The sequence below is a fragment of the Spermophilus citellus genome (assembly GCF_964194105.1).
Source record: "Spermophilus citellus genome assembly, chromosome: 10".
NCBI lineage: Eukaryota > Metazoa > Chordata > Mammalia > Rodentia > Sciuridae > Spermophilus > Spermophilus citellus.
This window is the reverse complement of record NC_138197.1, coordinates 92,722,846-92,739,655: the sequence shown is the minus strand read 5'-3', so window position 1 is coordinate 92,739,655 and position 16,810 is coordinate 92,722,846.

Genomic DNA, 16,810 nt, shown 5'->3' with positions numbered 1-16,810 from the left:
GTGTTTTTTTAAAATAGACTTTGGCCAATTCATTAATCAGAATGTAGGTGCTATAGATTTTAAGTTAGTGGTTGCACTTCATACTGTAAATTGAGTATATCTCTATCAGTGTTAGAGAAAGTTTCTCATTATTTTAAATTACCAAATATGGATTTACATCCAAAAGTACCTACAAATACGTGTTTTTTAAAATTTGTTCTCATGTATAACTAACTATACATGACAGTAAAATGTATTTTGACATATTATACATACATGAAGTATAACTTACCATCTGTCTGGTTGTACATGATATGGAATTATATTGATTGTGTATTCATATATGCACATAGGAAAGCAATGTCCAATTCATTCTATTATCTTTTCCCATTTCCTCTTCCTCCCCTTTAAGGACTTGACTAGTAGGGATATGCGATTTTTGTTATCCCAGCATTTAATTACTTGAGATTGTAAACCCAGGATCATTCCAGTAGTATCACAGAATTCAAATGCTTTTCAATTTGCTGTAGAGACAAAGTAAGTTTTAAATAGACTACTTTTATTACAGTCTTGTCTGGGCTGGATTTTTGGAGTTCAACCTGTTGTGATATTTAAGTTTGAATAAATTAGATATTGAGAAATATACTGGAGAAAGGTGACTAAACACATTCTATGATAAGACAGAAGGTTTTCCTTAAAAAAAATTCATGCTATAAATCATCATAGAGAAGAATATGATAGGCTGATGACTGGTTTTTGAAAACTGGAGCCTCAAACCTAAAATGGACACTATGTGGAAGTGGGTTAAACAGCTCTATTATTTATAATTAAAGGAAAATAGGAATCATTCAGTGGAGTTTGAGTGATTGTGAGCCTTAACATTAAAACTTAGATTAGTGTTGTATTTGGTTCCCTTTGATGTTTATCTGCTTTCCTACCCCCAGCAAAATATTCAGAAAGCAGTTTATGCCCATGTATTCAAACATTTTCAAAGTTCCCTCAAAAATGTAATGAGTATTATAATAATTTGAGATAGAATATTTGGATTAAAGGCCCAACATAAATTATTTTAAGAGAAAGTACTGAACCAGATTTAAAGACAGGTGTCATTGTTGCTAGGGAAATCAGGTCTGATGGAAAAACTGGAGTCCCATTTGAGTGTAGGAAATTGGAAACAGCTCTTAGGAGAATGGAAGTTCAGGTCTCCAAAGTCCTTTGACACTCCCCCCCCCCCTAAAAGGTTGTTAATTAAGCAACGCCTGAGCAGACCAGGTGCTGCTAATCAACACCAGCAGACTGCCACTCCCTTCCTGCCTAGCACTCCACCTAGGCCCTTCCAACCCATCTGGTCACCCCCTGACCATTCCACAGGCATCCCCCAGTCACTATGCAGGATGAGGGGAAATGAAGAAGATAAGGGAGAAGAATGCAGCAGAACAAGGGAAACTTTAGAAGTGTAAAAGGAACAGGACTTCATCATCCCATGGATTCTGCCCTTCTTCACCTGGGAGAAGTGTGTTTTACTATCCTTTGATAAATCTTACTTTCTAACTCTTGCTCTTGCTTCAACACGCTTTTCTGGTGTTATACTTCAGCATTGAGGAAGCAGAACGCCTTAAGGTAACCTGGTATAAGTACCATGGGAGAACAGGGATTATTTATTTTAGGACTCTCAATTTTGTCACTATTGTATTCAAGCTCATAAAAGGTTTGAATATTTTGAGCTCCTCTACCCAAAGTATTTTCTTTTCTTTAATTTTAAATTTCCCAATAAGCTTTGACCTTTCCAGGCTAATCATAAATTTTCATAAATATTCTGAGGAGGAATTCAACAAAATCATTAAAATGTTTTTATAAAAGGTTTTTTTGCTTATTACTGGATCAATTTCATTATGTCATATCTGCTAATTTCTTTCCCACTTCTTCCTGAGATTGTTTCAAAGATGAAGTAAATATTTGGAGAAAAAGTCTAAGAAATACACATCTTAATAGTAATATGTATAGGTCTATACAACATTTCATTTAGGTTATTGAAGCTGAAATCTTGCTTCTGGAATGCAGAGATCTGATATATAATTATGGAGAGGCTGAGACATTGCTCACTCAGTGCATGGTAGTTAATATTGCTACACATAGCTAGATAACTGATTGCTTTAAAATGCTATTAAGAGAATGAATTGAAGCTGAAAACATAGGAGAGTTAAGGTCTGACAGTTTCCAAAGATAAATTATGTATCCTCAAATGTAGTGGTCTCTTATTCAGGTTAGAGACAGGGTATATCTACTAGGTTTTAGAAAATTCAATAGATAACATATTTTACAAGTTTTAAATTCCTCTGTTTAAAGTTCTTGTAAATTTTATTTAAAATTTTTATGCTTTTAAATTTTTATTTACTAGCTGATTCTTGCTGGCTTACAGAGATATAATTGATTCGTGTAAAATGAGCTTGATCCAGTGGTCCTCTCAAATTTACTTAAAAATTTTAACATTTTGTCTATATATCTACCAGAAATATCACCTAGATATTATTTTTGAAGTTATTTTTCTTGATATATAGAATATAACATTATTTTAAATAAATGTTTTATCTAGTAAATTATTTAAATGTTATTTAATTTCCCAAGTTTTCCTTTATCGGTGCATTTATTTTAGAAAAGCATAATTTTGAATTATTTCTCAGTTCTCTTTCAGGTATAAATCTTTCTCAGCCACTTCTTAGTTTGACAGTCCAGGTAAGTCTTTCTCTCAGATGTAGAAGTTATTCCTTTGAAATGAAATCACCAAGAAAAATAGTGCTTTCTCCCAGTGTCTGGGGCAGGGTGGGAATCTAATGTCAGTGGATGCCAATTAGCAAACACTGGTGGCCTTATCACATTGGGCAACCTCCCAATAGTGTCCTCCAGCATTTTTCTACTAAGTTAAGCCAGTGATTAAAAATTCTCTACTCTTTTCAAATAATTATTTAGGTGTTGCATTCAATCTCTATCTATCCTCTGCTACAATAGTCTCCAATAAATTCTTACTTTCTTATTTAACTCTGTCTAGTATAATTTTTCTTTGATGATGACTAAGGATCATTCCTCTAGTAGAATGTTTGTAAATCTCAAGCCAAGTCTTTTGAGCAAAGTTATTTTCTCTAACTTTTTTTCACTTTAAAAATATTTTAAATGTATAGAAAATTTGCACAGGTGGTACCAAAGGGCCCTATTATATCTCCATTCAGTTCCCCCTAATGTTAATGTCTTATAATACTAGCTGGGCACAGAATCACGAGCCACTCAAGCAGGAAAAAAACTTTATTTTTGAAAATGCTGCCAATACTCCATAAGCGTCTACCGGAACCGGGCCCAGGACCTCCCCCGGAATTCCCTCCTACTAGCCTTCCCCAACCAATGGGAACTCTCCAGGAGACATGAGTCCCATAGCAGGCCAAGGTGAACAGCAGGAGTCCAATTTCCATATGAATGTAAATCTTAACATAATCATATCATCTCAATGTCTAGCTGGCTTCACCTTACAACCAAAAGTGCCATGCATCATATTATTTGGTTGTGGCTCCTAGCATAATACCATGATACATTTATCAAAACTGAGAAATTATCATTAGTAAAATAAAAAAATATTCAACTCCAAAGAGATGAAAGACATATACTAGCAGACTATCGAAAATAAAATATTCTTCAATTTTTTTGAAATTCCACTCAAGCCAGAAATTTAAGTTGTAAAAATGAAACAGTATTCTGTCATTTTTCAAGCACATTTTTTCTTTATGGTGTACATATACTCCCTATACTTGCATATACATATATGTAGATACATATATATTTACAGACTGACATATAATACATATGTACATATATTAATGCATATTTGAATATATGGTATATATGAGTATATATATATACATACATATATATCTGTATTTATATGTATCTCTAAATATATATATATATATATATATATATATATATATATAGAGAGAGAGAGAGAGAGAGAGAGAGAGAGAGAGAGAGAGAGACTCATTTCTGGTATATTAGAAATATTCACTATCTTGTTGTAGAGATCTTGGATGTTTGTATTGAACTTGATATCTCTTATATTTTTATATGTAATGAGTCACTAAATATATAGATATGTAGAATATAACATTATTTTACATAAATGTTTTATCTAGTAAATCATTTAAATATGTTATTTAAATTCCCAAGTTTCCCAATTCCTCCTGACAACTTTTTCAATTGCCTCAATTCCTTAAACAATTTCCTTGTGGTTTGTTCTCTAAGGTAGAAAGAGAAAGAAAGTGACTCTGAGTATCAGCACTCCATAAGAAGCCTCAAATAGCAGCCTGAAACAGAAGAGGTAGAATTGGATTGAGGTGGACATCAGGTAGTGAGGAAAGTTTGAACCATATTTCAACCTGTTTTCTAGCAAGCACACAAGCAGTTGTAACTTTTGTATCACTTTTCTTCAGTGTAGATTATAACTCTGATTTTTTTTATTGTCTATTGTTTTGTTTTATATTTGCCTAGTTATTTTTGGTTGAAAACTGGATGTTGTAAATAATAAGTTGCAGCAACTTTGTATTCTATCTTGTGATTTACTTACTTATTTATTCTTTTTTGTTGTTGTTGTTGTTCTATTAAGTAATAAATTTGTCTTGACCTACACTCTAAATTATTTTTCTGTATGCTATGAAGCTTCTAATAGTTTTGTTTAATTTTTATGAAATTTTATAGCTAATTCTTTTAATCCTGTGTCTGTGTTATTTGGTGTACAGCTAGAAGTTTAAAATACTTTACTTATCATTGGGGGCTTTTCCTCTTGGCAACTTCTTCATTGCTTAGACTCTCAAATTTTCAGCTATTCTTCTGGTCTCTAGCTACCTTCTGACCTGTCAAGTCTATAACACATCAGCATTTTTTGCTTCAAACTGTGTAAACTTGGAACATATACTGTTTAAAAGTAGGAAATTCACAGGTTTATCCCACACAGATATCTTAACATGAGAATGTACTCTCTTGTTTAAAAAAAAAATTGAAGTCTATAAATTTATCACTGGATATCTTTGGATCTCCTTTGAACTTACATAATTTAGTTTCCATTCTTGGATCTAGGCAGAGTTTATATTCAGACTTTTGTTCTCATTCTCGTGTTTCTCTCACATCACTAAACCTATACTTTGGCCATTATTTTCTACAATTATAACTGTAACAGACTGACAATACTTTTCTCTTCTAGTTGCCATTTTTTCAAAAGTAAATCTTCCTGGCCTTTTGGCTATGCTTGAATATTTTCCAGTACCTTTTAAAAAGAGTTAATTTGTGTTTTTTTTTTTTTTACAATAGTTCATTGTGGAAAAGTTCATACAACTACTTACCTCCAACTTCATTCTTGGCCATACCTGATACTTTAATTTTCTGAATATTTAATATATTTATAGTCAGCCTACTCACCAGTTTAAAAGAGTTTATTATAATTTTATATATATCAGTTTTGTCACATAACATACTCCAAAACTCAAAGCTAATACATCTCTCTTTAAATTTATTACACTAAGAAAAGTGCTTAGCTTGTAATAGCTCTTTTCCCTGTACATGCTTTCTGAATTACTTATTTAAGATATATATCTTAAATTATAAATAGTATATATGCATATATTCCATTATGAGATCTTGTTTATTTGATCCCTAGTGCTATAAAAAATGTTGTCATTGTCCTATATTAAATATTAGTTCTGTTTGTGTATCTCATTATTTTTACTTTATATTATATGATGTCAAACTTTGTATAAAAGACCATAATTTGATTTTCAGAGGTTTGAATCACTATTCATCCTAAGAAATCTCAATTATTCTATGAGATGCTCACTTTCATTTATAGCAACTCACAGAGTTAGAAAGCAATTAATGTCAAATTTAATTAGACTCTAGAACTTTCCCTAAGCAATTATTCAGAGACTACAATGAAAGATTGCTTTGAGTGAGGCTCCTGGCTGAGGCAAGAAGACAAAGACAAGATAGCAAATAATGGAACTATCACACAATAAAGCAGTTAAGCATTAGAGGCAGTAGGACATCAAAAGATTCCAAAGTCAGGAAAGAAAATAAAAACCCAGAGAATAGAGACAAATGTAAAAAAAGAAACAACAATTAAAAAAAAAAAAGATTACAAGTTGTCAAAAAATGGAAATGATGCATTGCAAAGCCCTTAGTAAAGTGTTTGATGTAGAGTCAGAACAAAGTGTGTTTTTGTTATCTGTCGTGCTACTTATGATGTTAGTGTTAGTAGGATTTAAGGAATCACAAGATGGAAAGTTAAAGTAAACTGTACCACAAAGAAGAGTTAGAGAAATTGAGGAAATAGTTGAAAGATAGGAGAGGGAATTATGAGGAGCCATTGCCACAGTCTGGCTGGGCACAAATCACGAGCCACTCAAGCAGGAACAAACTTTATTTCCAAACTCCACCAGCACACTCCCCAGGAACTCTCCCAAACGCCACCCACTCGGCTCCTCCAGGAACACACCACACACCAACCAGAACTCCCACCACCAAACTTCACCAACCAACTCGAACTCTTCAGGAATCCCCGTGAGAGCTCAACCGGAACTCAGCGGGAACTCCGCAAGAACTCAAAAGTCATCATCTTAATGGCTCGCTGGTGTCACCTCTCAACCACTACTTCTGGCAAAAATGCCATGCGTCAGCCCGACTCGGCTGTGGCCCGCAACAAGCCATAGTAAGAATATCATGAAAACACAGCAGATTAAGTTTCAGATATTTTTACTCTGGTGAGAAACATCCTCAGCAAGACTAAGACTGGCTTGCTGGTCCCTAAGTGCTGAGAAACTAACTGAAAATTGAACATCAGTCACTAGGAAATAAATATTCTCTTGATTTCCTAACTTAACTGTCTTGTCTCCTGCCACCTGAATCTGCTAATTGTTTTCTTTTATAGATTTAGATTTACAACATTATCAATGTCATTTATGAAACAGATTATAAAATAAGAGTAATCTAAAATTAGCCATCAGTAGGGTCCAGGATTATACTGTGTCATATTGAACAACAGAACTAAATAGTTCTGTTGCTCAATATGATAGGGAAAAGTTATTCAAAATATTTTCTTTCAGCTCCAGTCTTATTTATACGACTTTACTCCCAAATTGAATCCCATTCTCTAGTCAGCGTCTTATTTTACTGCTTTGTACTAGCATTACTTAAGGTAGGGGACCATAGCATTGAATTTCAGCTTTCACCAAGTCTGACTCTAATATTGTCTTTAGTTAATTAGTTTGACTGGACCATATCTGAGCCATACATAGCCTTGAAAACTATATTTTGTTTGAGATGTGTTAGTTCCTCAGTTCTACTTTGCCATACTTATGACTTTTAGCTACTGAACTGATGATGTGATAGTTACTGAAATGTTCAGGCTATATTCAGAGTTTTAAGTTATTTCACTTTTTTTTTAAGTTTTGTATTCAGAATAAGAAGAAACAAACTTTTTCTTTTTCTTAACATCAGTGAGAAAAAAAAAAAAACATGACTTGTCTCTTACATGGTTGAGGTGGTCCTGGATGCTAGCAACTTTATTTCCAGTGCACAGGAAAATGTTGGGGGCATAATTAAGGGAAGAAAACTGACATAGAGAAGATTTAGGTTGGAAATCTTGTAGCATACAAAATTTCACTTTGCCTAACTTTATTAATTTCCTAAAGCATGTGTAAAGTACCACAAACTGGGTAATAAAAAACACATCCCTTCCCTGGACATTTATTGTCTCCTAGCTGTAGAAAATAGACCAATCTCAAGCTCTCTGGAAGGATCTAAGGGATACTTTCTGTTCCAGATCTTTTGTCAGTTTCTGCTCTCACTAGAAATTCTTGACATTTAGAAGTTTATAGCTCTATAATGCCAATCTCATCTTCCATCATCACATGAACTTCTATCAAGTCTCTTCATGTGACCATATTTTTAAATGATCACCAGAAATATTAGGAGCCAACTCACATATGACCTCATCTGAACTAATTACGTCTCCAAGAATTCTATTTTCCAATAAGGTTACACTGAAGTTAGGAATTCAGCATATAGCCAATCCCTAAAAAACAAATACCAAATGTCTTCTTTGATATAATGAGAGCAACTATGAACAGAGCAGGGAGGATGAGCAGGAAGAAAAGATTAACATTAAACAGAGACATGAGATGGGAGGGAAAGGGTGAGAAAAGGGAAATTGCATGGAAATGAAGGGAGACCCTCATTGCTATACAAAATTACATACAAGAGGTTGTGAGGGGAATAGGAAAATAAACAAGGAGAGAAATGAATTACAGTAGATGGGGTAGAGAGAGAAGATGGGAGGGGAGGGGAGGGAGGATAGTAGGGGATAGGAAAGGTAGCAGAATACAACAATTACCAATAGGGCATTATGTAAAATTGTGGATGTGTAACCGATGTGACTCTGCAATCTGCATTTGGGGTAAAATTGGGGGTTCATAACCCACTTCAGTCTAATGTATGAAGTATGATATGTCAAGAGCTTTGTAATGTTGTGAACAACCAATAAAAAAAAAAAAAGGAATTCAGCATAGCTTTTTGGGGAGAAACAATTCAATACATAACACTTATATACTGACCATTAGGTCATACAGAATAAATTTCCCTTCAATATATTGAATAAGAAAATATGTGAGGATAAATGATAGACAATTATAGTTAAATAAAATTACTTGTGCATCTTATATCTTAAAATGTGAGAATATAAGATCTATATAAGATGAAGTTAGCTGTTAACCCATTGTGAGGGTTACTAAGTATTAATACGGGGTTAATGATAATGTTAATCAGAATAAGGTCATACAGGACTTCTAGGACAGTGTTATTAAGTTAGTGAATACTAGTTATTTTATAAAAATGAATATTTTTCTATGGCTGCACATTTTAAGAGATTTGATTATTCCCCCATAAGAAATCAAACCAGAACTTTAAAATCATAATTATAATGGCAGCACAAGCCTAAACTTTAGTGTGGGCTGAATTCAAATTTTCATTTCTGCTCCTTCCAGAATTATTATTTAAGTGAATCCATCACACAGGCAAATGATATATTCAACTGGCGTTCAGTAATAAATCAATTAGTTTTCTTTAATGTGAAATTTTTGGTGTATCTTTATATATTTAAATATCTATTTTTCATATTTTCATGTTATAATAGATCCATCTATGGAAGAGATCTTTATTAATTACAGTAGCGATCTTGTTACTTTCCTTTTAGTCTCATCCAGTGATGTGTGATTTGGAGATCCTATTGAGGGTTAACTCCTTTCTATTTTCTAGTTTCCTTTACAACATCTAATAACATAAGATTTTATTTATTTATTTTTTTGTCACTGCAGCAAATATTTTTTGGGGATGGAGGCTGTCTGGTCAGATGTTGTGTTTGTTTGCTTCAATTTATTCTACCTAATGAGACATCTTAGGACAGCACTCATGTTGACAGTAAAAGTAATAGCTTTACAAAAGCAGTAACCTGTAGCCACATATTGCTGTTCTGAAAAATGGAAGTATTGGTTCAGGACACATCTTTTTATTGAGCAACCACCATCTATGATGGAAGATATAGGTGAGAAAAGCACATTTCTAATCGAAGAAAACTCTGATAAGGAGGGTCAATTAATCTTTGTCTTTTGAAACTGAGGGTGGGAATTAACTTCTATAAATGAGGGTGATGGCAAAGTTCAAATAAAACTTACATTATTAAAGTTCTCTCTGACTCTCCTTTTTCAGCCCTGCAAATTACCTTGCGCTTGTGTCAAGTCCTGACTTAATATAGTTGCTAAGGCCTGGTTTGTTACCAATGCTAACAAATGTTGAAAACCATAAATTATCTTGGCAGTGGCTATTATCTAAACCTGAGCAACTGGGTTGCATTTAGATGAGCTCATCTTAGCTTGTTGTTATCTTTTGGGAGTTTCCAACTAATGCACTTGAGTGAGAAAGCTGTTTAAAGTGAAACTCAAGTAAACCCTGCCCTGCCTGCTTGCAGGCTTTGAATGTGTAAAGGATTAAGGTATAACAGAGCATATTACCTGCTCTGTAGTTTGATCTAAATTTATCTTGTGTTTATGTCAGAACTGACAATTGGGAACTGTTGATTCTTTGGATATTGACGAATTTTTTAAAATAACCCATTCCAGAACAATCTAATGGGTTTTAGTCCACATTTCACTGTTTGCCGAGAGAAACAAACTAATAGATGGTTTTTTCCTCTGTACATCCTGCAATGATTTTAACAATCATGATTACAGTTTAAGCATTATCTGCATTTAATGCATTATAAATTGCCACTAGAGTTGGAGGTAGAAGGGAAAAGGCCACAATAATTTCCACAGTTATATGTCCCAAATCCTGAATTATGGAAGCATTTCCCAACCTGTGGACACAATAACAACAAAACTAGTGAGGAATATTTTGAAGATCAGGGAATGAATTAAATTGATTACATTAAATAGGAAGTTTGATCATGCAGAAAAGTTCAGTAGAGATTTTCAATTATTTGAATAAAAATATAGTAGCAAATAAATGTACTGGCATATACTTGCAGAATGTTAAATTTGTGTTTATTAAATAAAGTTATTATTATAAAATCAACACCATTGGCCTGTCAGTTTTCAATCGATTCTGTATTTATGTAAGGATTACTACTTCAACAAAAATAAATTTCTCATTTGTATTATCTTTTATGTTCAACATAATTTTGTTTTACTTGTTAATGTAAGGAATGTTCAGAAAATGGAAGAGACAATTGTGGTTATGTGAGAAGATGTGGTCAATGTGTTGCCTTTCCCTACTGGATTTCAGTTTAGATTTTTGGTTTGAATTTTATTGGTTAACAATTATCAATTTTCAGTATCCTCTTCTGAATAGCAGTGGACAGTTCATTCTGCTGATATTAGCTGTTTTAATAAAACATGTTTTGAGTAGAAACTCACTTTCATTTAACCATCATAGAGATATAGATATTCTGGCTATAGCCTTTAATGAGAGGTCACACATGTAGTGTGGTGTCATCATTAATTTTTAAGAGGGCTTACCTTTTAGTCTTCTCTATTAAAAATAATATAAACAGTTCCATGATGAAATATCTCTTAAAAGTGCAGTTCATATGTATTTTGGTTTTTTGTTTGCTTCTTATTCATATCCTAGCAGATACTTCTGTGAAGAGAAAAACTCTGACAACAAATTTGACATGTCTGTTTCTTGGGGACATTGGTCTCAAGCTGAAGAAAGATAATTTCAAAGCAAAATCTTGTGATTCATTTATTCTCTATTTTGCAGGAAACCATTTCTAGTATATTTGTTCCCTGAGTGTCAAAGGGATAATAGAATTCTGTAAAATTATATATTACTCTGTTCTTGCCTAACTCTAACCTTGATTCTCAAAAAGGCCTTCTCCAGAAAGAAAAAAACCTCATTTTATATTATGACCCTGAAAATTTCTTATTATTCATAGTCACAGAACATAATTAAAGAACTTTTGCTGAGATCAACAAACTGCTAGAGACCTTGACATAATTTATTCATTGTTCTCTATATTGAAAAAAATAACTGTACTAGTTTTCATGTGACTGAAAACATTAATAGTGGTACATTTTTAATTGTTTTGAAGGTTCCCTCCCAACATATGTGGTGGTTTGTAACATTGGATGTCTCTTTAGCTAAGGATTTGGAAGCAGTGATTAAATAAGTAAAAATATTTAGAGTAACAAAACTAGAGATAGATAATTCCCCCAAAGAATAATTCACTGAGTTTCCATTCAAATAGACTTAAAGAAGTAATATTAGTTTGATCTTTTGATTATCATTCATACAAGTGAATAACAGTTTAATTTTATATGTAAAGTTAAAACATAGTAACAGTGTCAGGAAATTATTTTTCATTCTTTACTTGAAACTATCTCATTTTATTTGCCAGCACCTAATTCCCCACAGAATGCTGCCCAGTGGTTTATCCAGTTATGCTAGAGTTTATAAATGACAACTTCCATCTCTTGCCTGGAGAGAGTTTTAGACACTCATCATCATTAAGAAGTCATCATCATTAAGCAGTTTTTTGCTGACTTTGACCTAAATACTTGTTTTCATTCTGTTAACCCAGAGTTCTAATACCTTAAACAAAATCATTTTCTACTTAAACTTTGCACCTTTCAACACTGCTCTTCCATTCACTTAATTCTGGCTATTACTTGGTTTCTAGCATCTGCATAGACTGTGTCACCCCAATGCTAGAAATAAAAACTAATGATGATGAATTTGCTATTAAGAACATAGAGCATCCCTTGAGAAGCTGAATAAAGATCTCAGTTTTATTTCCTCTGCTAATTGACTGAGTATGAAATGCTAGACTAAAATGAAAATCAGGACAGATTATTAAAAATGATTTGAACTGTAAGATTTAGAAAATTAATATCAAGGAATGAGAAGAAAAAGGAACCTGGTGAGGAGAAATAAACCAAGTTGTTATAATCATTATTTTTTTAACACTTTCTTCCTGAGTTTTCTTCAACATAAATAAGAACATGTCTTTTTATAGTGGGCCTTGCTCAAAAAATTAAAAATAAAATAGAATACAATATTTCATAGAACACCAGTTGTGTTCTCACTTTTCATCAAATAAGAAGATGTTCTGATGTTGGCAGATAGAATTAAAATGAAAAACAAACTGAATTGAAAGACTTGGGATGTTTAACTCTAAGGTCATCATGGTAATTACAGTCTAAGGTTATGATTTTCCTAGGACAGTTCTGATTTATGATTGAATAAGAAAAAATAAATCTCAGCGATATAGTAAGTGTTAATCTGATTTATTACCTAAACACACACACACACACACACACACACACACACACAAAAAAAAAATCTGAACAAACATGGAGACGTTAGGTTGAAGGAAGTGCTTCCTTCAGAGTAACTGGCAAAGAATAACAGAAAAAAAAATATAGTTTACTACATAAGATAAAAGATTGATAGATATATAGATGATGGATAGTTGGAGAACAGAATAGCTTTGAAAAAATATCTGTGACTAAAGGTAAAGGTGAGACAATAAAGGGGTACATTGCTGAAGAAGATTTTTAAAAATAAGAAAACTGATTAAAACAATCTAATTTTATGTTTTAAATCATTCTGATGCTTCATCAATTCTAAACAATGTCAGTAATAAAATGCTGTTTCATCCATGGGCTAACCACTTTCACTGCTGACCACCCTCCTTTTCTACCTTTTTGGTACAACAGAATATCATGCCTCTAGTTGACAGGTAATGGATAATAAGAATGTTAGTATAGGTGAATAAGAAATGTGAGCAGGAAATTAAGGCTGAAAGCAAGAGTAGGGAAGTGTAGGGGATTGTTATAGTTTAGATTTATGGTATCCTCAAAAGCTCACATTTGCAACAATGCAAGAAAGTTTAGAGGTGAAGTGACTGGATTATGACAGTCTTAACCTCATATTAGTGCATTAACTTACTCATAGGGATTAGCTGTGTAGCAACTCTAGGTAGATAGGATGTGACTGGAGAAGGTGAATAATTGGGAACTTGCCTTTGGGGTATATATATTATCCCTGGGGAATGAAGCAGTCTCTCTCTCTCTGTCTATCTCTCTCTCTCCCTCTCTCTCTCTCTCTCTATCTCTATCTCTCTCTCCTTCCTGGTGGCCATGACCCGAGATGCTTTATTCCACTACATTCTTCTGCCATGATGTAGTACCTCATCTCACACCCAGAGCAACAGAGCCAGCTGTCTATGGACTGAGACCTCTGAGCCCATGAGCCCCAAATAAACTTTTCCAGGTGTTGTGCACATATTGTAGTGTGAATATAAAAACATTCATTTTTGTAACTGTTTTCTGCATCAGTGAACTAAGTGCATGTTTGCATGTTCAATTTTAAAACTACATTCTGAATGTCCAATTTTTAAGAAAGTTGATTTCATCTAAAACAGGAAACTCAGGGATATCACTGACTGTGAAAAATAAGAAAAAAAAATTTGTTAAGGAAGAATCAGCATTTACCTCCAAAGTTATGCATATGTTACACCTATGTAGTTTCATTTGAAAAAGTTCATTATACTATCATTCCATGTAACTAGACATTTGTAGTTAAGCCATGATAACTTTTTAAAAATTATTATCATGTCTTAGTTTTCCTCTGTAGAGGAAATATTCATATAAAATATGGAACATGAATGGTGTTGGCTTCATTTAAAAGGAAGACATTGGTAAATAGGTACCAGTTTTCATATTGGTTAAATCAGATTATCCAAAGAGAAAATATGTTATTTGTAAGAGTAGTTTGATTTGTTTTTTTCTTTTGTGTTCATTAAATTGAAAAAAACTTAGAATTTTTTTTCTCTCAAAGAAGAAGCATATGTAATTAATTATGTAGAAAGCTACTATAGCAAGTATTAAAAGCTTGACATTGAAGATGAAATTATATACTGTACTAAAACTAAAATGAATGGGACAAAGTTTTATGATTTTAAGAAGGGTTTAATTAAGAAACTAATAATTTGAAATGATTTGAAATAAGTTGTAGTAAAAGCATAATTTATAGTTATGTCAAACAATTTATTATATTCTAAAATCAAAATACAAGCTATACTTGTATTTATGTACTGACAGTTATTAAAATACAATTTTTTGTTACAAAGATGATGTTGAATGTTAGAAAGTACTTCAGCATGGCAGTCCATACTTTTTCTGTGTTCATCATTCATTGATCTCTAGAAATATTAGAGCCTTTCAAAATATATATTTAGAATCAGACTAAGTGTCCTAAAATGATATTGGATTTTTGACAGTAAGTCTTTAAATTATAGTTCTATAATGTTCAATATCTATTTGAAATATTTAGTCACATATTCTTCAAGTAGGGCACTAAAAATGTCACTTTTTTAAGCTTTCAGCAAATTGTGATTATAGAAAACAATGCTTAGGAAGACATTGGAATGTATCACTACAAAGACAAGGGATGAACAGAATACAAGAGGTTAGATGTATATAAAATTTTATTTTGAAATTTTATATTTACACTTTGCAATATATCACTTGTAGGAAGATTTTATTTTTAATGGAGTGCTAATTTGTTTAAAAATAATTGAAAATGACTTTTTAAAAAGGTATTTAAATTAGGAAAGAGGATCACAATATTACCATGTTGCAGAATCCATATTTTAAATCATTCTCTTATTTTGTGGATATCTGTTCAGCTTAGAGTTCCTTCATATACACACCTCATGTACTTGTGCACACACATATACATACATGCATGTGCAATTAAGTACTTAGACATTAACATAAACACATATGTGTGCATATGTGTATTTGTGCATTTATACAGGGATAGCATATGTGTTTTTGGCTCTGTGTCTCTGTGTGTGTGTATGTGAGTGTGTGTATGTGAAGTTATATACCTTTAAAAATTTTTTTTTAAATTTTATTTATTCCTACTTTTTGTTTTCTTGATAAATTCTTGCATAAAATTGAATTGTCTGAACTCTTAAGAGACTATTAAATCCTTAAAGAGACTCTTTGGTTTTTGTATATGTCTCAAATTTTTACAAAGTCAGTTTTCCTAAATTTTCCAAACTTGTCATTCTAAATGAAAGCCCAACTGCATATTATGCTATTACTCAAGTCAGGATCATACAGTAATCATTTCAGGAATATTTCTTATATCTTAATTCTAAGTTCTATTTTAAATTCTACTCATATATTCTTATTGTTAAGCATGTTTTGTGAAAATTCTTTTAGCTTCCTCATACCCAGTCCTTCCATCAACTTGAAAGCTAGTTACTTTGGTTTTCACACTCTCAGAAATCATCAGCTTTGTATTTAAATATGCTTGAAAACTATCTTTTTACAAAATTCTAATGTAGTGGTTTTCCTCTTACAAAATTTTAATGTAGTGTTTTGTGGCACATGCTTATGACATTCCCATTATCTTGCCTGTTGACAGATGGTGATGATTAAATATTTCAGTCTCTTATTGTAATTGTCAGTTTTAGATTTAATAGATTTGTCCATGCATTAATACTGAGAAGACAAGGTAATTTACAAGTGAGTTTCATCTCTTTCATACAAATTACTTCCATTATAAAAACAAAAGGCGGTTTTAATCTCATCAAGAAAAATTAGCAAACAAGAAAATTATTAAACAAGATGCACTTATTTATTAAAACCCCTGATGAAGTTCATTTTTAAAGATGTGAAGATAGTTTGTGAAATAATGAAATAACCACTAAGATATTAATGAAATATATCAATAAAGAGAAAAACCACTTCATGAAAGAATTTTTAAGTAATTTAGCCATTCTATTGAAAAAGTTACAATTTTAGACATACACTTAAGAGTTTTGAAGTTTCTAATTACTAATTTATATACTACCCATCCAAACTATTAAGAGTAAAACTAAGTAAAATCAAATGAATCTTGTAAATTAGGATATTCAGAAAATCAGATAAATCTTTAAAAACTTATCAGAAACATTAAAAAATATCTCTGTGTACCATGTCCTATTATAAACACTGAGAATATAAGCATACATAAAAACATAAACATCCCATTTTGTAAGAGCAGTCTAATAGGAAAAATATATACACAAAATCAAAATACCATATGAAAAACACACACACAAAAAGAGTAGATATAAAATGCTAGTTTATAAAACTAACTTCTCATAGAAAAATCTCTTCATATAAGTCCTGGTACTCTGCATAGACTACCATCTTTGAATGATTTCAAAATAGGGGCAGTAGGTGGGAAT